Here is an 18,995-nt window from a genome sequence, read left to right as displayed (position 1 = left end):
TAAGGACTGTTTATGGGAGGATTCCAGGGCAGCTATGGTACGCAACAGAGTTTGAATCTCTGTGGATCTCGCTATTTAATGTGTGCCCCATGTTGAATGAAAATGCCTCTTAGGACACATTTAAGGGCTTCCCATTGTGTTAGGAGGTTAGCAGTGTTGGAGGCGTGATCAAGAATAAATTTATTGATAGCTTGAGAGAAATCAGTAGCACAGACAGTGTCTTTTAAAAGATTGTCGTTCAGATGCCAGGAAGACCTGCGTGGAACAATGTGTGTGTGTAAGGGGGTTACCCAAGGTTATGTGGATATGGCCATGATCAGACCATAGGAGGTGCCCAATGGAGCTACAGAGTGAAAGCTGTAATCTCTCTCTGCAGGATGGAGAATATGCCACACATCCAGCAATTGTGATTTACTCAGAAGCGTCCTAATTTTTGACAAGGAGGTAGGGGCAATAAAAGACTTACCAGAGGAGGTATCCACTTAAGGGGTCAGAGGAGTGTTGAGATCACCACCCATGATGTAACAAGGCCTACCAAACCTCTTCAGCCAGTAAAAGAGGATTTTAAACACACTCCTAGCTGTTGCAACAGTCAGGAGTGTGTTTACACCTGTCAAGCCAACTATTGGCTTTCTGGTGGAAGTAATTTTGTCAACTGTAATGCAGCATGTATTGGCATGTGCATATTAATTCAAGGGTCATTATTCATAGTTAACTCTTACAGCATATACATGTGACTGGAGACTGCAAATGGTACCAATATCCCAATCAAGATATACTGTATATCCAAAAAATAAAAATCTAAAGTGGGTGTATTGGTCTTTTAAGAAGACAACAAAAACACCAACAACATATGTAAATGTAATAAAAAAATGTGTTTTAATATAACAACATTAAAATAATAAAACACATAGGCTGTGTATCTAGCATTACAAATTTCCTTTCACCAATATATATATAATGTTATCAACATTATATCACAGTTCACTGTTAGATAATTGGACCTCAACAACAATGGAACATCTATATCATAATATATATACTGATGTGATTCAAGTTCCCTCTTCTTCAGAGGAAGAATTAAACCTTCATATCAAAAATAGAACTTATGCATCTAAAAAATTTAATATATTGTATATAACAAGAGCTGGATAGTAAAAGATGTGCACTATGCCATTGATGAGAGACATGCACTATCAGCCTTTACCACATTTTAAAAACCCTATATAAACTGATAACCTGTAAAGAATTTTAAAGAATAGCCAATGAACACATTTTGGCACCTAAACTTGTCACCGTTTCACGTGTGCACACAGTTTTAAGTTTTGATATATTTGGTATCTATGTACTCGACGCAAACTTACTGTATTTGTTATATCCTACCCAAAATTGCATTATACATTGTGTTTGTGTGCACTAAAATATATCTGTTATTAAAAACATGGGCATGATAAATATATGCGCTGATATCATGTGAAATAAAAAAAAATTGCTTTAAAAAAAAAATATTCAGGCCTAAAATGTTCACTTTAACATTTGTGCAAAAGATGGCTCTAGTAGAAAAGTGATTAAACAATGACTATCCTGGCCAGATGTAAGGTGTCATGTTCTCTCTGATAATGTGAATCAATTGTTGCATCTCAGCTACATAGTCAATTCAGAGAATCCATTCCCTTTAGGCTTCATACACACTGGGCGTTTTTACAGCTGCTGTTTTAGGAATCAAACATTTTGTTTTAGCTGCCTCTAACTCCCCTGCATGTTATTCTATGTGTTCATGCTTTTAGCAGCATTTTCTGGCAGGAGAGCGTGTTCTGAAGCAGCAGTATCTTGACAGAAAAAAACGCTGACAGCTACTAAACTCTAGTAAACTCTCCTAAACTCTGCTAAATGCTGGTGCCCAGAATTTAACATAGTTTTCTTTTTTTGAAGCGGAGTCTGTAGGTGTCCTTAACAACCAGTGAACCCAATTGCCAAAATTAAAAACAAAAAAATTGATGAGCGAACACCCCCCCCTTCTGAACCATACCAGATTACATGCCCTCAACATCAACATGGGGGGGGGGTGCTTTGATACTATGTATCCCATACTCATTCACATAGGGGGTGGGATCTGGGGGCCCCTTGTTAAAGGGGGCTTTCAGTTTCTGATAAGTCCCTACAACCACAGAGCCCAGCAACCACTGGCCAGTCTTGAGGGGAAGAGACCTTTTGGGTGTCCCCCAAAGCAGCCCCCCGTGTTGAGGGCATGTGGCATGGTATAGTTTGGGGGGGGAGCACTCGCTCAACCCCCCCCCCCCCCATTTGCTGGCCTGGCTTGAATAAGGGCCTGGTATGGATTTTGGGGGGGAAGCCATTTTTTTAGCATGGGGTTCCCCTTAAAATTCATAACAGACACAAAGGGCCTGGCATTGATTGGGGGGGCCCCATGCCATTTTTTCACATTGCCGGCGATGTTTTTTCTTCACTTTACAACTCTTTTGTTAAGGACACCGGCTTCCCGTGCCACTCCTTAGCAACCAGTTATTTACTCCTTAATGCTGAAGATTCTGAATACTGAAGTTATTCACTCCCCTGCTCCTAAATGCTGAAGAAACTAAACATAGCTTACACACTAGGCTAAACACTGCTAATTTCCGGCAAAAAATGCTAAAACATTAGCATTTTTTGTCCAGCGTTTCTAAAGCAGTCTTTAGCTTTCTAGTTTGCATGAAGCCTAAGTATTGGAGTGGATTTCCAGTATCTTAAGACTATTGTTTTAGTTGCATTCATAAGGGACATTTCATTATTCATGTCATTATGGTGTATGAGAAATTTTGCTGAATTGAATGTAGGTGTGTGGCTGGAAATCATGGTGATAATGTGGTAGACATGGGTCAGTTGATGGATGAAAAATGGACAGCAATTCATTTCTATGGGCAAACGGATATAAATGGATGATTGTCCATTTACAGCAGTGTCAGTTCAGGTCTGTTTTTTAATGGAACAATTATTTGTCCTGTTCCATCTAAGCAGACCTGAGTGGAAGTAAACTGATATAAATGACATAAAAATAGTTTTTTCATTTGTTTTTACATACATTTTTTAATTCATTGTTAAGAGCTGGCATCTGCTGGAGTCCTAACAACTAGTGACTCATCCCTACTGTGAGTCATTGGTTGTTAAGGAGCTAGCACTCGACGGTGGCCTAACAACCATAACTTGTTCCTCTTAAAATGTATAGGACATGGGTGGTGAAAAGTCCAGATTTAATCAGATTGGAATGAGAGGCCTCAAGGTTATGGATATATCCAGTTTGCAGGCAAATCGGAAGGTTTGCAGAATAGCATATATCAAGAGGTTAGTGTTTAGGTTTTTTTTTTATTTCCTTCTTTTTATTATGCTTATTTTAATACGCATGATTGCATATTTGAAGTGGAATAAGCTTCACCTTATTCATTAAAGTGGAACTACACTGTATCTGAACAGCAAAAATCCAAAATACTATTTAATTCATATTTAGTATTCAGAGCTAACTCACTCATCTATCCCTGTCTCCATGCTTTATTTTGCTGAGAATTCACTTTGAAAAACATGCCCCTAGCATTTCTGGCCATGGCCATCTTAAGTAAGGGCAGATGACTCATGTAGCATTCACTTCCTGAAATTCATTTGCCATTTGTTCAAGCATGCAAGCAAGAGGGTGTGCTTAGCTGAGTAAACCCCTCCTGAAGACTCCTGGGATATATTGCATCATTTGCCTAGGCATGGAAACCAGAAAGTAACTGAAGTAATATAAAAAAAAGGTAAATATAACATATCTTCCTATCTATATACTTACAGTATGCTAGCAGCATGAGGATTAAAAATAGTCAATGTTAATTAAGAGAGTAAGTTCCACTTTAAGCTAAGAAAACATTCTCTTTGCAAACTTAACATTCACTACTTCTTTGGTGTATTTTAAAAAAAATCACGTTTGAAGTGATAATTCAAACATTACAAAACACCCAAAAAATTTGCATGTAATTAATAGTATAAACCATTTCAATAACAATGTTTTTAATCCCTTACATATCATTACCATTACTTATCAAAGGACCTGTCAGTACTTGAGAGATCAATCACACTCAGAAATCAATGTATGTAAATACACTGCTCAAAAAAATTAAAGGAACACTTTTTAATCAGAGTGTAGCATCAAGTCAATTAAACTCCTGGGATATTGATCTGGTCAGCTAAGTAACAGAGGGGGTTGTTAATCAGTTTCAGCTGCTTAGGTGTTAATGACATTAACAACAGGTGCACTAGATGGGCAACAATGAGATGACCCTCAAAACAGGAATGGTTCTACAGGTGGAGGCCACTGACATTATTTTCAATGTTGTCTTTTTAATTTGGTGGAGTAATGGTAGTGGTGTGCTCAGCTTCTGTGTGTATATTTGTGCAATGCACATTAGTTTTTTCTAACAAAGCCCTTTTGATTAACCACTTCCTGTCCGGACACTTTTACCCCCTTCCTGTCCAGGGCAATTTTCAGCTTTCAGCGCTATCACACTTTGAATGACAATTGCGCGGTCATGCAACACTGTACCCATATGAATTTTTTACCATTTTTTTGAGACAGATAAAGCTTTATTTTGGTGGTATTTATTCACCGCTGGGATTTTTATTTTTTTTACTATGTAAATGAAAAAGTCCAAAAATTTTGAAAAAAAGTGTTTTTTTAATAAAATTTTGCAAATAAATAATATTTCATCATAAATCTTGGCCAAAATTTATTCCGTTATTTTTTTAGTAAAAAAAAAAAAATTCAAATTAGTTTATAACCAAAAATTATAATTTTTAAACATTTTCTTTTACATTTTTATTTTATTATTTTTATATTATTATTTTTTATTTTATTTTATTTTTTACATACTGTCACCCTAGCAGTACAGTGTTACCATGGTGACACTCTACTACTTGTGGGGGGTAATGAAGATTTTTTTTTTACACTGATTGCTTTTACACCCATATAGGGTGTAAAAGCAATCATTTCTCTTTCTCTCTGTCTGCATTCTTGCAGTCATTGAGAAATACTGAGTGAGCTGTGATTGGTCACAGCTTGTCACATGGTACAAGGCTGTTGTGAATAGCCTTGTACCATGTGACCTCTGTGATCATTCACAGATTTCACACGTAGTAAGCAATGATATCACAAGTGACATCTTGCTTACTACTTTGCATGTGATCACTGATTCGCCAATCAGTGATCACATGATCTGGACCTCGTACAGAGGTCCCGTCCGACGATCGGTGTTTCACTGTGTCCGGAGGACACAGCGGGCACCGGATCGCGGTGGTGCGCGCTCCCAGGGAGCGCGCACAGCTAGAAAAGGCGGTTGCCGTTTAGGAATGGCAACCCGCCCCTGGACTGCCACCGCCCTGCCGTTTATAAATAGCAGGCGGACGGCAAGAGGTTAAGCTCCGTGGTCCCAAATGGAGAAGCCGTGGAGAATATTATGCTGCCTGTAACATCGTTCAGCATGACCGTTTTGGTGGTGAGTCAGTGAAGGTCTGGGGAGGCATATCCATGGAGGGACGCACAGACCTCTACAGGCTAGACAATGGCACCCTGATTGCCATTCGGTATCAAGGTGAAATCCTTTGGACACATTGTCAGACCCTACACTGGTGCAGTGGGTCCTGGGTTCCTCCTGGTGCATGACAATGCCCAGCCTCATGTGGCAAGAGTATGCAGGCAGTTCCTGGAGTTCCTGGAGGATGAAGGAATTGATACCATTGAATGGCTCCCACGCTTGCCTGACCTAAATCCAATAGAACACCTCTTGGATATCATGTTTTGATCTGTCCTCCAGGTTGCACCTCAGACTGTCCAGGAGCTCAGTGATGCCCTGGTCCAGATGTGGGAGGAAATACCCCCAGGACACCATTCATCGTCTCATTAGGAGCACGCCCTGACATTGTCAGGCATGCATACAAGCATGTGGGGGCCATACAAACTACTGAGTACCATTTTGAGTTGCTGCAATGAATTTTCAGCAAAATGGACTAGCCTGCTGCATCATTTTTTCACTTTGAGTTTCAGGGTGTCTTTGAATTCAGTCCTCTGTAGGTTTATAAGTTTAATTTCTATCAAACGATGGGGCATCCTTACATTCCTAACACCTTAACCAGTCCATATTAGTATAGATATCCAGCATTATACTTTTCCCCATTGAGATCTGATTTGTTTTCAAAGTGTTCCTTTAATTGTTTGAGCAGCGTATTTCAGGATCATACAGATTTTAAAAATAAAAACAACAAATAAAGATGCTACTTTAGATAGAAACATTTTCCAGATTTTTTATTCAGTTGCTCACTGAAGGATACTGCCTACTGCATCTAATAAACCTTGTTAAACCTAAAATGGATAATTTTAAGCTATACTTGGCTTCACAGTTCACATTTACAAAGGCAAATGTGGCAAATTTTGTGCAAATATGGAAATGTTAACTGTAACAAATGAAAAACATAGAAGAATGACAGCAGAAGACCAAATGGTTCATTGAGCCTGCCAATTTTTTGTTTCTTAGGGGAGCGAAGCTTTTTACCAAACATTTTTGGTTAAATTCCCCTAATGTTGACTGACTTAATACCTCTGTTTATTACATGCATCAACTACTCTTTCAGTGAAATAACACTTTCAAGAGTTAACTTCCCTCCTGCTATTTTCAGTTGCATGCCCCTGTGTACTCAAGCTCATATTTAAAATAATTTTAGTCATAGATAATATTGAATGTTAGCAATGATGTTCTTTTAAACAGAAGGATTGTGTATATATGTATAACAATTTTTGTTTGCATGCATCGTTTCCATAACAATCCCTAGTCATTTCACATTATACCACAAACTAAACAACATAGCATACATCACCACGGAGCAACCACAGTCACACATCTCGGAACAGGAAAATGTTGCCAAAGTTCACTTTGTGAGTTACAAGACATGATATTCACTGTGGCCCAGGTAATGCGTTTCTGAATGCAGTGTTTTTGCAAGGCATACGTGTTCCTGAGTTAAGGTATGACACATATACAGGTCATGTTCCAATGTATGGATCTCTTGTGTTACAGCTAACCATAAGCTTATATTACAGCATGGGTGGGAGTACACAAACACAGGGGCTAATGATGTCTGAAACATTAATGTTCATTGGAATGGGTTCAAATTTTATTTTGTGCAATGGAAAGAAAAACACCTTAGAAAGAGCATTTGTTCAGTACATTTTCTATGCCTGCTGATGCTTTTGGAGATCATAATAAAAAGACATAAAGCATGAGAAGATGGCCCAGGTGTTCTCATTCCAAGCTCTTTTCACCTCAGGGCTGCTACTGTATATAAGAACACTTAAGGCATTAGTCACAAGCTGTCATATGGATATAAATTTCAGACATGGCATTAAGCTTCAGGCTACAATAAATCATTTGTTATAGATTTAATTGGTAAAATTCAGGCATCCCTGAAGTTTGTGAATAATATTTATAGCACATGACATATGTTTTTAAAGAGCACAAGACACATTACTAAAGTTTGTGACAATGGCCCTTAACACATTGCATGTTGTCATAATATTTAAAAAGTAGAGCTTTCTGTAAACTTTTTAGGTAGAAAAGATCTGCTTAACTTAATCAGTTTAATTAGTTAGTTAATATTGTTCCTATATAGTGAGGAAAACCATATATACTATATATATATTAATTTTCTAATGATGTAAAGGATCTACAAGGCTCATGGTGCCGAATGCTTTAGGTTAGCTAGACCTCAGGTTACATTGAGGAGTTTGGGAGCAGCAATTGTGTTAGGCCTCATGTACACTGCTGCTCCTAAATGTGAGTTAAGGAGTTTTTGGCATTTTTTTGCCAAAGCCCCTTAGCTCAACTGAATAAAAGCCTATGTGTCCATGTAACACATAGGCTTTTACCAGAGTTTAGGAGCAGCAGAGTTTAGGGGCAGTTAAATGTTCCTCTTCTGAAAACATTATAATCGAGTTCAGGAGAGGAAAGTTTTGGCCAAAAAACACTAAACATGGCAAAAACACGTGTAAGCAGTTAGCACTTGGGTGTTTATCCATGTCAATAGAAAATACGCTGGCCAATCAAATGAATAAATGTCCAAGTGCTAAACACGGCTAAACGTGGAAAAATGCGGCTAAATGCAGTACAGCGTTTACACGCGGTTTTGCCGCGTTTAGCGTTTTTTTGCTGCCAGGAGAGTTTAACGACTAGATGAGTTCATGTGTACATGAAGCCTTAATCATTTCAAAGAAGAGATACTTTTCTGTTCAGAATACCAGCACAGGTGGTGTTGTTGACTTGTGCACTAAAGATTCCTCTGTAGTGTGAATTTAATTAGTATGTATATGTTATTAATGTGACTCTGTCATCAGAAATGTTCGAGGGCTGCCTTTTATGGCCTTTTTCTAGTTGAATTCTAGTTGCCTGGTTGTCATGCTGAAGCATTCGGCTCAATGCTTTCTGAGTGAATGACCTAAAAAAGGTGAAGAAATATAGAACTCTGACACTTTTTTAATAGCATGCATTTTCCAGGTAAGAGACTGAATGTAAATAAGCAAGTGGCAGCCAGAAAACTAAAATTTTTTTGAAAGGCTCACAATGGCATCCACCATGTGTCAAATTATAGATTACCTTTTGGGCAGCCCAAACAGGAGATTTGTTAAGTGTAGTAAACTACAGCAATATAAAATCACCCTTTACTGATCTGATTTCTATAAATTCAAAGCTGATTTGTTACTACAACTTAGAGTACTTTACATACATCCTCTTTTTGCTTCCTTATTGATTAAGCAAATAAGCAACTCCAGATGCAAAACTTCCCAGATTGTAAAATTTGGTAGCAAATAAAAACAGTCATATATACTTTAAATAACACAATGGGGTAGATTTACTAAAACTGGTGCACTCAGAATCTGGTGCAGCTGTACTTGGCAGCCAGGCAGCTTCTAACCTAGGCTTGTTCAACTAAGCTTTGACCATAAAACTTGGAAGCTGATTGGTTTCAATGCAGAACGGCACCAGATTTAGTAAATAACCCACAATGCATAAGATTTAACAAACTAAAGTGTCTGTCAACATGCATCAATTATCATGGTACTCCAGTACAAGACGATAAAGGCAAAAATAACACTAAAATATTAACAACTGTCAATTTTAAAAGTAAATGTACAGTATGTAAAAAATTAGTTTACTGTATAACTTTAAACTACTTTGTATATACTTCAGGCCAGCTAGGAAGCCTTGAGCATCCAATGCTGACAGCCATCTGTGTTTTCATGTAACAAGTGTCCAGTCACCAGGTAGCAACTCATGAAGGAGAAGTTAAAAGGAACAATGTACTCCTTTGAATGGCTATGCATAATTCAAAATATCATATATAGTAACTATTACACTTGGATCAAAGTAAATGAAAGATTATGGCATTTAGTGTAATAATAAATAAATAAATATATATATATATATACACACACACACATATTATACTATATATATATATATATATATATATATATATATATATATACATACAGTAAATATATATTTTAAAATAATGTTTTACATAGGCATGCATTTTTTTCATTTTGTTAGGCACTTTGGTTATGAAAAATGAATAAAAAGTATACTATATATTAGTTATAAACTTATAATGGAAAGGCACAATATCTGTATTGCAACACTGACATTTTAGCAGGACACCTGCTGCTCTAACTAGGCACTATTAAGACAAGAGGTCACTTACAATATAATTCACACTCCCCTTCTCATTGCTTGCAGCAGGACCGTCTTGAATTCAACAGGGAAATTCCAAAAACCTGAAGATTACAACAGAAAAGGGAAAATCAGAACCATCGGAGCTTCTTGCTGAAGATCTCTACACAGCCACTTGCTGATTTCTGTGAGTCTCCTAAGCTGCAGTGTAGCGGTCTATAAATATTGACCCTAACACTTGCTCAGTACTTTACTTGCTCATGGAACAGGTCTGTGTTACCGTACACCATGGTAATACTCAGATGAAGTTCTCAGCTGCTCAGACAAAGCAGTGGATTGGCTCACTATCCTCCAACAGAGTGCCTGCCTGGAAATACCATTTCACTGCCAGCTATACAGATGCTGTATGCCTTTCCAGGGGCCCAAATCAGGAGAAGGAATGAAACATGCATGCTCACCTTTTAAAGAGAAACAACTGAATCAACCTTTAGTGCAAGTATCACTTGCATAGAACAGCAGATGTCAGAACATGGTATACTGCTTTGCCTCCCACGCTGCCTAAAACCTAAAGTCTCAGGCGAATGAATAGCATTTGATTTTCATTGCTGTCCTTTGGTACCCATGCAGTGAACTGGGAGGGCTTAGGGGAGCTGGGCAACTTGCCCACTAGAGGTAATGTTCCAGATTTTAGTTTAAAATAAAATAGAAGTCTAGTCTGGTATTTTCCAACACATGCTCTATAAATTGTATATAATGCCAGTACAAGATGACTGGCACTTGCTGCCTTACTTGAACAGGTGGCATGAGGCACTGCTTTTAATTCTGCCAAACCACTTCATACAAAACAATTTCTACTATTTTTTGTGCAGTACAAAGAATGTATTCATTTATTCTGATATTTAGAATGCTTAAATATTGCATAATCACAGTATATATTTTCTAATCATTTATAGGTATATAGGAAAATATTTGTTTGGATTTTTTTGAGAACTCTTTCCTTTTTTTTTAAATGATCATTGATGCTGTTAGCTGTTTTAACCTCACTGTTTCCATTACACCATCTGATCAACTGATATTTTCTTTTTTTTTACCATTGGTTTACAGTGGCTGGCAACTGTAACTTTGCAAAAAATAAGATTGCAAATTTTTACCCAGACCTTGACTTTCCATTGAAGGATGACCAAAAAAAAAATCGAAATTTTTGTACTCATAAAATCTATTGTTTTCCGCCTTACTTTATGGTAATTAAGAAACCTAGGGTTATACTGCCACCTATAGGAGATATGGGCAGTAGGTACATAACATGTTATGGCCTTTTAAGACTACAGTATATCCCTCCCACCTCATACCTTGCCAGATGCAGTAAGCAGTCCAAAATGAAAGAATTAGCATCTAAGGGGAAGGAACTGTGTCCCTGTATGAACAGGGAGAAATTTTTTTTTATCATGAGTACAAAAGTCCTGTGTTCTCCATCATCCACTGAGTGATACAGCTTGATGGCAATTAAGTAATGTAGAGATGTCTAAAAGCAGTCCAAACAAAGGGTATACCAAAGGGATTCCAAAACAAAACAGATGAACCAGCTCAAAAAAAAAAAAACAGAAACGAGGGTATTAAACAGCCATTTGCAGCACTTTTCTGCTGATAGGCAGATACATCAACCTTGTAAAACTAAGAAACCAAAGGAACTAAGGCTGTGTATACACACATAGCTTATTTATATTCATCCTGCAGGCTGAACAAAAATAATCGAACAAGGTCCACCTTTCATGCTATACAGAGCAGATGGAGGAATCTTCTTCTAAGGTTATTGTATTCTGACAGGCATCAGCTACTGTTCAGTGAATTATTTTCCACCTGACTGCTACAATTTTTCAATTGAAGAATGTCAGATAGGAGGTGGCCACTAGGATAACCACACAGGGAATTCCAGTTGGTTCCTTAGGAACCAGATGAATATTGTATAGTGTGTACCCATCTTAAAAAAGGTGTGAAGACCATGTCTCAGCCCTGCAGTCTAGTGTCACAGAGGCATGGTGATGTAAAGCCTAAGGTACTCACTGCACTAATGGTGTGGCATTTAGCAGGAAAAGGAAGTACTTTATCTTGTAACTCTCATACCTGTGAATCAACCTATTAAATCCACTTAGAGATAGTGGATTTGTTAGTTGGAGAACCTCTTTTAGGACTCTCTAAAATAACAAATGGAGATTCCATTTGCCTAGAAGAAGCAGTGGTAGAGAGGCAAACCCTGATAGCCACATCCAGACAATGGAGAGAGATCTCCTTGTGACATTGGACACAAAAGAAGACATCACAATATCCTCATTAGGGTGAAAAGCAGAGAAGGCCCTGGGTAAAAAGGCAATCCTTGTTCTTAAATGTACTTGTCTTTCTAATGTTGGCCATAGACGGGTCGAAAATTGGCCGATTTTTCGGCCGAAAAAAACCGGCCGATTTTCGCACTGTTAGTGGGTTAATTGGTTGGCCATTTTTTGGGGTTTTTGCACAGTTTTTTTATCGGTCCTGTTGGAAAATCTGCAGCCGATTTGGACAATCGGCCGATTGTCCCGGCAATGATGGGTAAATCGGCCGATCATTTTACCGATAAAAAATTTGCTCATGAGCCGTGACCTGAGAAGAAGAGGAGGAGGAGAAGGAGGAGAAGAAGAAGAATTACGCCATTATATTTTATATGAAAAAGTCTTGCGGTTGCAACAAATGTATCCATTTGTATCCAAATAAAAACATAATGTATTTGTATTGCTGTGACATTGTATGGTGTTCTACCCTGTCTCTGTCAAACTGGTTTCTTGTCCCATTCTTTCGTGAGCATTGGTGGCAGCATCGGCACCGACCGATTTTTCGTTTATCGGCCGACAATTCGGGCCAGAGTAATGGCCAAAAATAGGTTACCTTACAGGGTTACAATGTCATGAATAAAGTCACACTGTTGACCATGCATCCTTTATGTTGATGGATGCTAAGTCTCTGAGATAAAGGAAGGCAATAACTGTCCAAATAGATTCCAACTAAAGCTTTCAAGGGATTACAAAGGTGTTCAGTGCCTTAAAAGCCAGGATGGGATGAAAGCTCATTTTGGGCTTCAAAACTATAATCAGGTTTAAGTGAAAACCTTGAAAAATTTGATTTGGAGGAACAGGAACAATAACTCTCTGATTCAACAATACCTGAATGGCTGAAAGGAGTTCCATCCCATCATGCTGAGACACGGGAAGACAATAAGTGGAGGATGGAAATTAAACTCTATTTTGTAAACTGTGAATTATCCCTTCTGCACATAAGTGTCAGCTTTGCAAGCTTTCCAGATTTCTGCAAATACCAACAGTGGTCCCCCCATCTGAAATGGAGTTGAAGGGGGCAGACATTGAAGTCCTGGAAGTCGAGGAAATGGAAAAAGACTTGTGAGTCTGGGAAGTGAAACCTGACTTGGAGGAAAAAAAGAAAAGTTTTTTATGCAGGATAGGAAGGTGTCAACCTGTGCCATTGATCCTTAATTTTGCATACCTGAGGTAAATACTCTTACCCACATGCTCTCTTGTATCATTTCTTCCAGTAAATAGTCAAAAAGGTGGTCTCCTATGAAGGGTAGTTACAACAAGCCTTTCTTACACTGTTGCTCTGCCAACCAACATTTAACTCATTTCGCACTTCCAATCTAAACCAGGGATGAAAAGGGATGTCTGGATTGAACACAGCTACAATCTAGCACCGCACTACACATGACATTTAATTCAATGGTTATCTGGTCAACACAATCAATAAAGTAAGGTTCAATACCAGCAGCCACCTGATCCCTGCCGAAATATTTAGAACAAGTCAGCCAAGACTGAAAGGATGATCCTATTAGGGAGTAGATGGATAAGGAAACTGCTTCTAACTTTTTGTCAGTAGGGTCCTTATAGTAGTTTAGAGATAAGATTTATTGAAGTATAACGAACAAGGTTTGATGGTATCAATTTTAATTTACTGCTAAAAAACATTAATACTTAATAAAGAAATTAAACTGTCATAGAGATTAAAATATAATACTTTGAATGTTGAAATAAAAAAAAAAATAGTATGCAGTATATTTTCTTATATTTTAAAAAGACAAAATGTACTGATCATATTAAAACTGTATGACTTAGCAGCTGCCATCTATAGCTAGGATTCTTAGCAGTCCAATGGGTTGTTGTTTAGAGCAGTAATTTATATCTGCATATCACATGCTAATTTTGGCCACAATAAAAACACATTTAATAAGCTTCATCCTGCATGTAATTACTTCATTGCAGGAGATGATGGTTGTACACAGCCAACAGGTGCGGCAATGATTCTTACTCAAATAGATTGCTTGGTATTTTAGTGACATTCAGGAATCTCATCTTATGCAAACTGGCACACGATACAAATAAATAAGCAAACACTTTAAATATAACTAAAGGCAAAACTTTTTTTCTGTAATCTTGATATAATGGAGAGGGGATTAGAGCATGTCAGGTTTTTAACTCCTGCCTGTGTCCCCATTAGAGAGAATCACGCTGTCTCTTTGTGCTGTTTACCATTATCATCAAAAGTGAAACCTAAAGAAATTCATTAATATTGGGTTGTCCCCAGAACAGGAATAGAAGGGAAATCTTCCAATGAGGACACTATTTCTGGTGACCTTGGTGACAACCAGGGATTCCTTCACTGTGGAGGTATTTCCTCTAGCTTCCTGTTTAGGGTATAGGACACAATAAGGCACAGAAGACTTGCTTTATCTAAAATGGAAAAAAAAAAGTTTTCTTTAGTTCTACTTTAGGTGTGTGTTCTTTAAAATATACATTTATACAAAGTCAATATAACCAATTTAAACAGAACCTTTCATAATGGTTATCGTTTATTAAAGCAAGGGCTCCTGTTCATTACTAAAAGCTGCTTATGTACAGCGTCCCACATGCCTGTCCCTGAACTAGCACTGTGACTACTGTCTTCACCATACAGTACAATTTAGTGTAGAAGCGTGAAAGAGGGATGAACTCACAATGAATAAATTACATACAGTATATTCTAACCCTAGGGCTCTCCAGTAGGGCTCCCCCCACCAAAGGGCTCCTCCTTCTCTCCCATATGTCTCTGTATCACTGCTAGTAGTGTCCTTTCACGAGGGCAGTGCCGATTCTGATCATCAGGGGATCCATGAACAGAGTCCCTGCTGAATCAGAGCAGAACATAATGGATGTCACTTTTCTGACATCTGTGACCGATATGATTTTTCCTTCTCCTTGAATAAAAAGCCTAACTGGGCAGGCAGCTGTAAGCAGTTGTGTGTTTGTTTACATCCTTTTACCTCAGATCCATTATGTTTAGGCTTGAAAAACTGAAAAAGGCCAGGTAATCAAATGTAAATGGACATACATCTACCTTCCTGTAGACTGACACTGAGCTTCTCTCTAAGCTGCCATGGTTGCATGCTTACCCCCACTAACTACAATACAGGATTATTAGCCCTGCATTGTACATGTTGACACTGAGGGACCACCTGCAGCCTGGGGCTTAAAGAGTTAATTCACCTTTACCAGAAACCTGCCTATGCAGATAAGGGGTGTCTGTGGATAATAACAAACTGTGTGTTTCTGACTAAAGTCGACCCTTGCTATAGGTGTAGTCCATTTATGTACCTTATTTAGGAGCCTGACTGAAATAATCCCAGGATGTTGCTATGTGAAGCCTAGTCATTATTGCTCACCACCACCATCAAAGGAGTGAGTTTTTTCTCTGAATCAAACCCCCTCACATGCTGTTTCTCTCTCCTGATGCAGTAACTCTGAGCTCAGCATCTAAAAACTTACTCCTGTGATGGTGGAGGTGAACGGTAATGACTAGGCCTCACCTAGCAATGTCCTAGGACTTTTTAGTCAGGCTTCAGGAGGTATGTAAATGGCTTGCACCTATAGCTAGGGCATTATTCAACTTTAGTCAGAGCTGCGGGGTTTGTTTTTATTTAAATACACCCCTCATCTGCATAGGCAGCTTTTTGGTAAAAGGTGAACTATCCCTTTAAGGGGGGAGAAGAGAACAGTGATCAAGCAGGGAGTCAGGTAAGTAATTCAGCCTCTTCCTGTACAGTGCATGGGGGAGAAGGGTGGGGGTGGTGGTAAAAGATTACTTTTTGCTGTACTTGAAGTTTGGAATTATTTCAATTTGTATCCAGTCAGGTAGGGGTTTTGGACTATCTGAGAATGATAGTACAATCAAACTGTAACATATATAGATGGAAATAAATGGTATCCTATATGTAAACACTATATGTCACTAGGTCATTTTAGATGGCTTAAATGTGATGTAATTTTAGTGAAGATTAGTAAATAAACATCATGATGTAAAATGTTTTGACTGTTCATATAACCAGAAAATTAGAAGCTACAGTCCCATGAGAAATCATGTTGCATCCTATAAGGAAAGGTGCCCAGACAGTTGGTTAAAATTTCTATATACTGTATTATACAGTTCAATGTTTTATAGCAAACCTTGCTATACTCAAATATTACGCTGACTACTGAAAACAGCAACAGACAACTCTTTAACTCTCCCTGTTACGCTAGACTAGAAATTACAGGAAAATTTAACTATTTGATCAAATAGATAAAAATGTGGAAAAAGTATCTCAGTAAAACACCTCCATGTTTCTTTTTTAAATGTGTATATTGTCTGTGTGGTTGTACAGAGTTTGATTTCTTACACAAGTGCAAAGCTGAATTAAATCTCTGACCCTCCCTACTGTCACACCATAAAATATGAAGGGCTGTCATCATAGGTCTAACGTGAACATTTCTTTATCATCTCATATATTACACACCTGTAGCTATCTGCGGTCTACTTAGTGACTGTGAGAAAGAGAAAGTGATCCCAGGCTCAGGCACTGCACCATTGCTGTGTTGTGTAACTTAAGCACCAGTATAAACACTATTTTTAGTTGTAGCCAGCATCTAATCTCCTGTTAACATTTAGGTTATCTTGCTTATGTATGGTTTATAACTTACTTATTAAAGCCTAAGAAAAAAACGTAATGAACTTTTTTTCTTTGCTGGCTTTATGAAAGTAAACCTCTATTTTTCAAATGTTTGCCATCATGCTTCACTATATACAGTCTTAAGCTTGATATACACGTGTATAATTTCAAATTCAACATTGTTATGAACAATCATATGGAAATTCTGATCAATACATTCAATGACATGAGGACAATGGTTTAAAAGTTCTTCAAAAAATGTTTGCTTTTAACATTTGGTTTTATAATGAATGGACTTTCCAAAATGAAAACTATAATCACTGTTAGAAATTTGTTTGTTCAAGAAAAACTTTCCATCCTACTTCTTTAAATTCTCTCATTACTGCAGTTGAAAGCAAACATTGATTTGACCCCACTAAGGTTTAGAAATTTGAAAGAACATTCCCACTTGCCCTCCAGAGGATTTACCTTCCTTCCTGACCACGCCATTTTTGTGATATGGTGTTGCATTACTTTAACTGACAATTGCGCGGTCCTGCAATGCTGCACTCAAATTAAATTTATGTCCTTTTTTTCCCACAGATAGAGCTTTCTTTTTGGTGGTATTTGATCTAAACCCAAAAACAACAATTTTGAAAAAACAAAAACAATATTTTTGACTTTTTGCTAGAAAACATTTTAAAATATTTAATTTCTTCATATATTTAGGCCAAAATGTATTCTGCTACATGGCTAAAAAAAATCCCAATGCATGTAAATTAATTGGCTTACATGAAGGTTATAGCATCAACAAGCAGCGGTATATATACTAGAATTAGTTTTTTTTTATACGAGTAATGGCAGCGATCAGCGACTTATAGCGGGACTGCGGCATTCTGACACTGGGTGGGAACTGACTAATTGCCACTGACATCCCAATGACACTAGTACAGTGATCAGTGCTAATAAAAAACACTGACACTGTACTAATGACACTGGGCAGGAAGGGGCTAACATCTGGGATGATCAAAGGGTTAACTGTGTGCGTTTTACTTGGAAAACATGCTGCTGTGTATTTCTCTGCTGTGCATTCCCCCTACCCGGAAGTGAGAATCATGTATATATACACGTAACTTTGTGCAGCCCTGCTGCCCTGAAGCAGTATTTCTGCTATAGGAAGGAGGGCAATTGGTTAATTCTACTAGCACATTGCCAGCTTTAAGCAATTTATGGAGGGAAGGTGGATTTGTTGCAAAAGTTTGTTACCTAGAGATCCTTCCGGTAACAGCATTTCCTTTTTCAGGATGACAACACTAAGCCACTGCCTTGTAATTTGCATCAGTGGTGTAAGTTAACATATGTGTTCCTTAAGTTGGCTGTTGATCTGTCTATCAAACAGACTTGAGAGGTAACCCAGAAACCAACTGAAAGAGCTCACACAGCTTAAGGAACAATGCTGGTAATTATGATGCAGTGGCTTAGTGTTGTCAGCCAAGCAAGTCTTACTGGCAGGATCTCCAGGTAAAATGGGGAACTTTGCAAAAGATACACTAAAAAATGATTTATTTAAGAAAACTGTATATAGATAGACATGATGCCAGACATACTGAAAAATAGATTTTGGGTTTACATATTGTATACTTAAAGTATTTACATAGCTGACAATTATTGTGTGGGCAGTGGAATGGAAAAGAATAAAAGACAAAGTTATTGCACCGTTAGGCTCCTTTCACACGGATCCTCTGGAGTTTCAGAAAATGAAAAACCAAAACCACCCGATCTAATGGAAGTTATGGCAAAGCATGGGTAACCTCCATGAAAACCACAAGTACACTATGCTGCACTCATGCTGTGGGAAAACGGCAGTGGATCAGTGTGAAAGGGAAAAGATAGCTTATACTGTACCCTGCTTTCACCTTCAAAAATAAAAAAAAGTCTAATCAAATTAGAAAAAAAAACTAGTTCCTCAAGTTTTATCAGTTTAAACCTCTTTAATCACTGGTTTCAGCCACTATCAAAGTAAAGCTTACACAATCTCACTGATACGCCAATATATACTATTATTATTATTATTATTCAGGTTTTATATAGCTGCAACAGTTTGCACAGTGCTTTACAATATAAAGGGAGACAATACAGCTACAATACAATCAAAACAGGAGGATTATCCTCAAAACAGGAGGAGGGTCCTACTCCTAAGAGTATACAATCTAATAGGGCGGGACATGTGGTACAAAAGGATATATCTGTGGGGGATGAGTTGATGGAAGTGAAAA

The 18,995-nt window shown here is 37.8% G+C and overlaps 1 protein-coding gene across 2 annotated transcripts in view; it reads right to left on the bottom strand.

The window, feature by feature from the left end:
- BMPR1B (bone morphogenetic protein receptor type 1B) overlaps nucleotides 1-18,995 on the bottom strand; it is a 658,563-nt gene that overhangs the window by 292,369 nt on the left and 347,199 nt on the right. For both annotated transcript variants that reach the window (XM_089691636.1, XM_089691637.1), the window contains one exon: nucleotides 9,775-9,847. The gene's annotated coding sequence lies outside the window, so the exon portion shown is untranslated. The remainder of the gene's footprint in view (nucleotides 1-9,774; nucleotides 9,848-18,995) is intronic.

The sequence above is a fragment of the Staurois parvus genome, unplaced genomic scaffold (assembly GCF_062004578.1).
Source record: "Staurois parvus isolate SC_StPar_1 unplaced genomic scaffold, SC_StPar_1.0 ptg000566l, whole genome shotgun sequence".
NCBI classification, from domain to species: Eukaryota; Metazoa; Chordata; class Amphibia; order Anura; family Ranidae; genus Staurois; species Staurois parvus.
The sequence above is the reverse complement of the archived record's forward strand: the minus strand, read 5'-3'. Positions and strand labels throughout refer to the sequence as shown.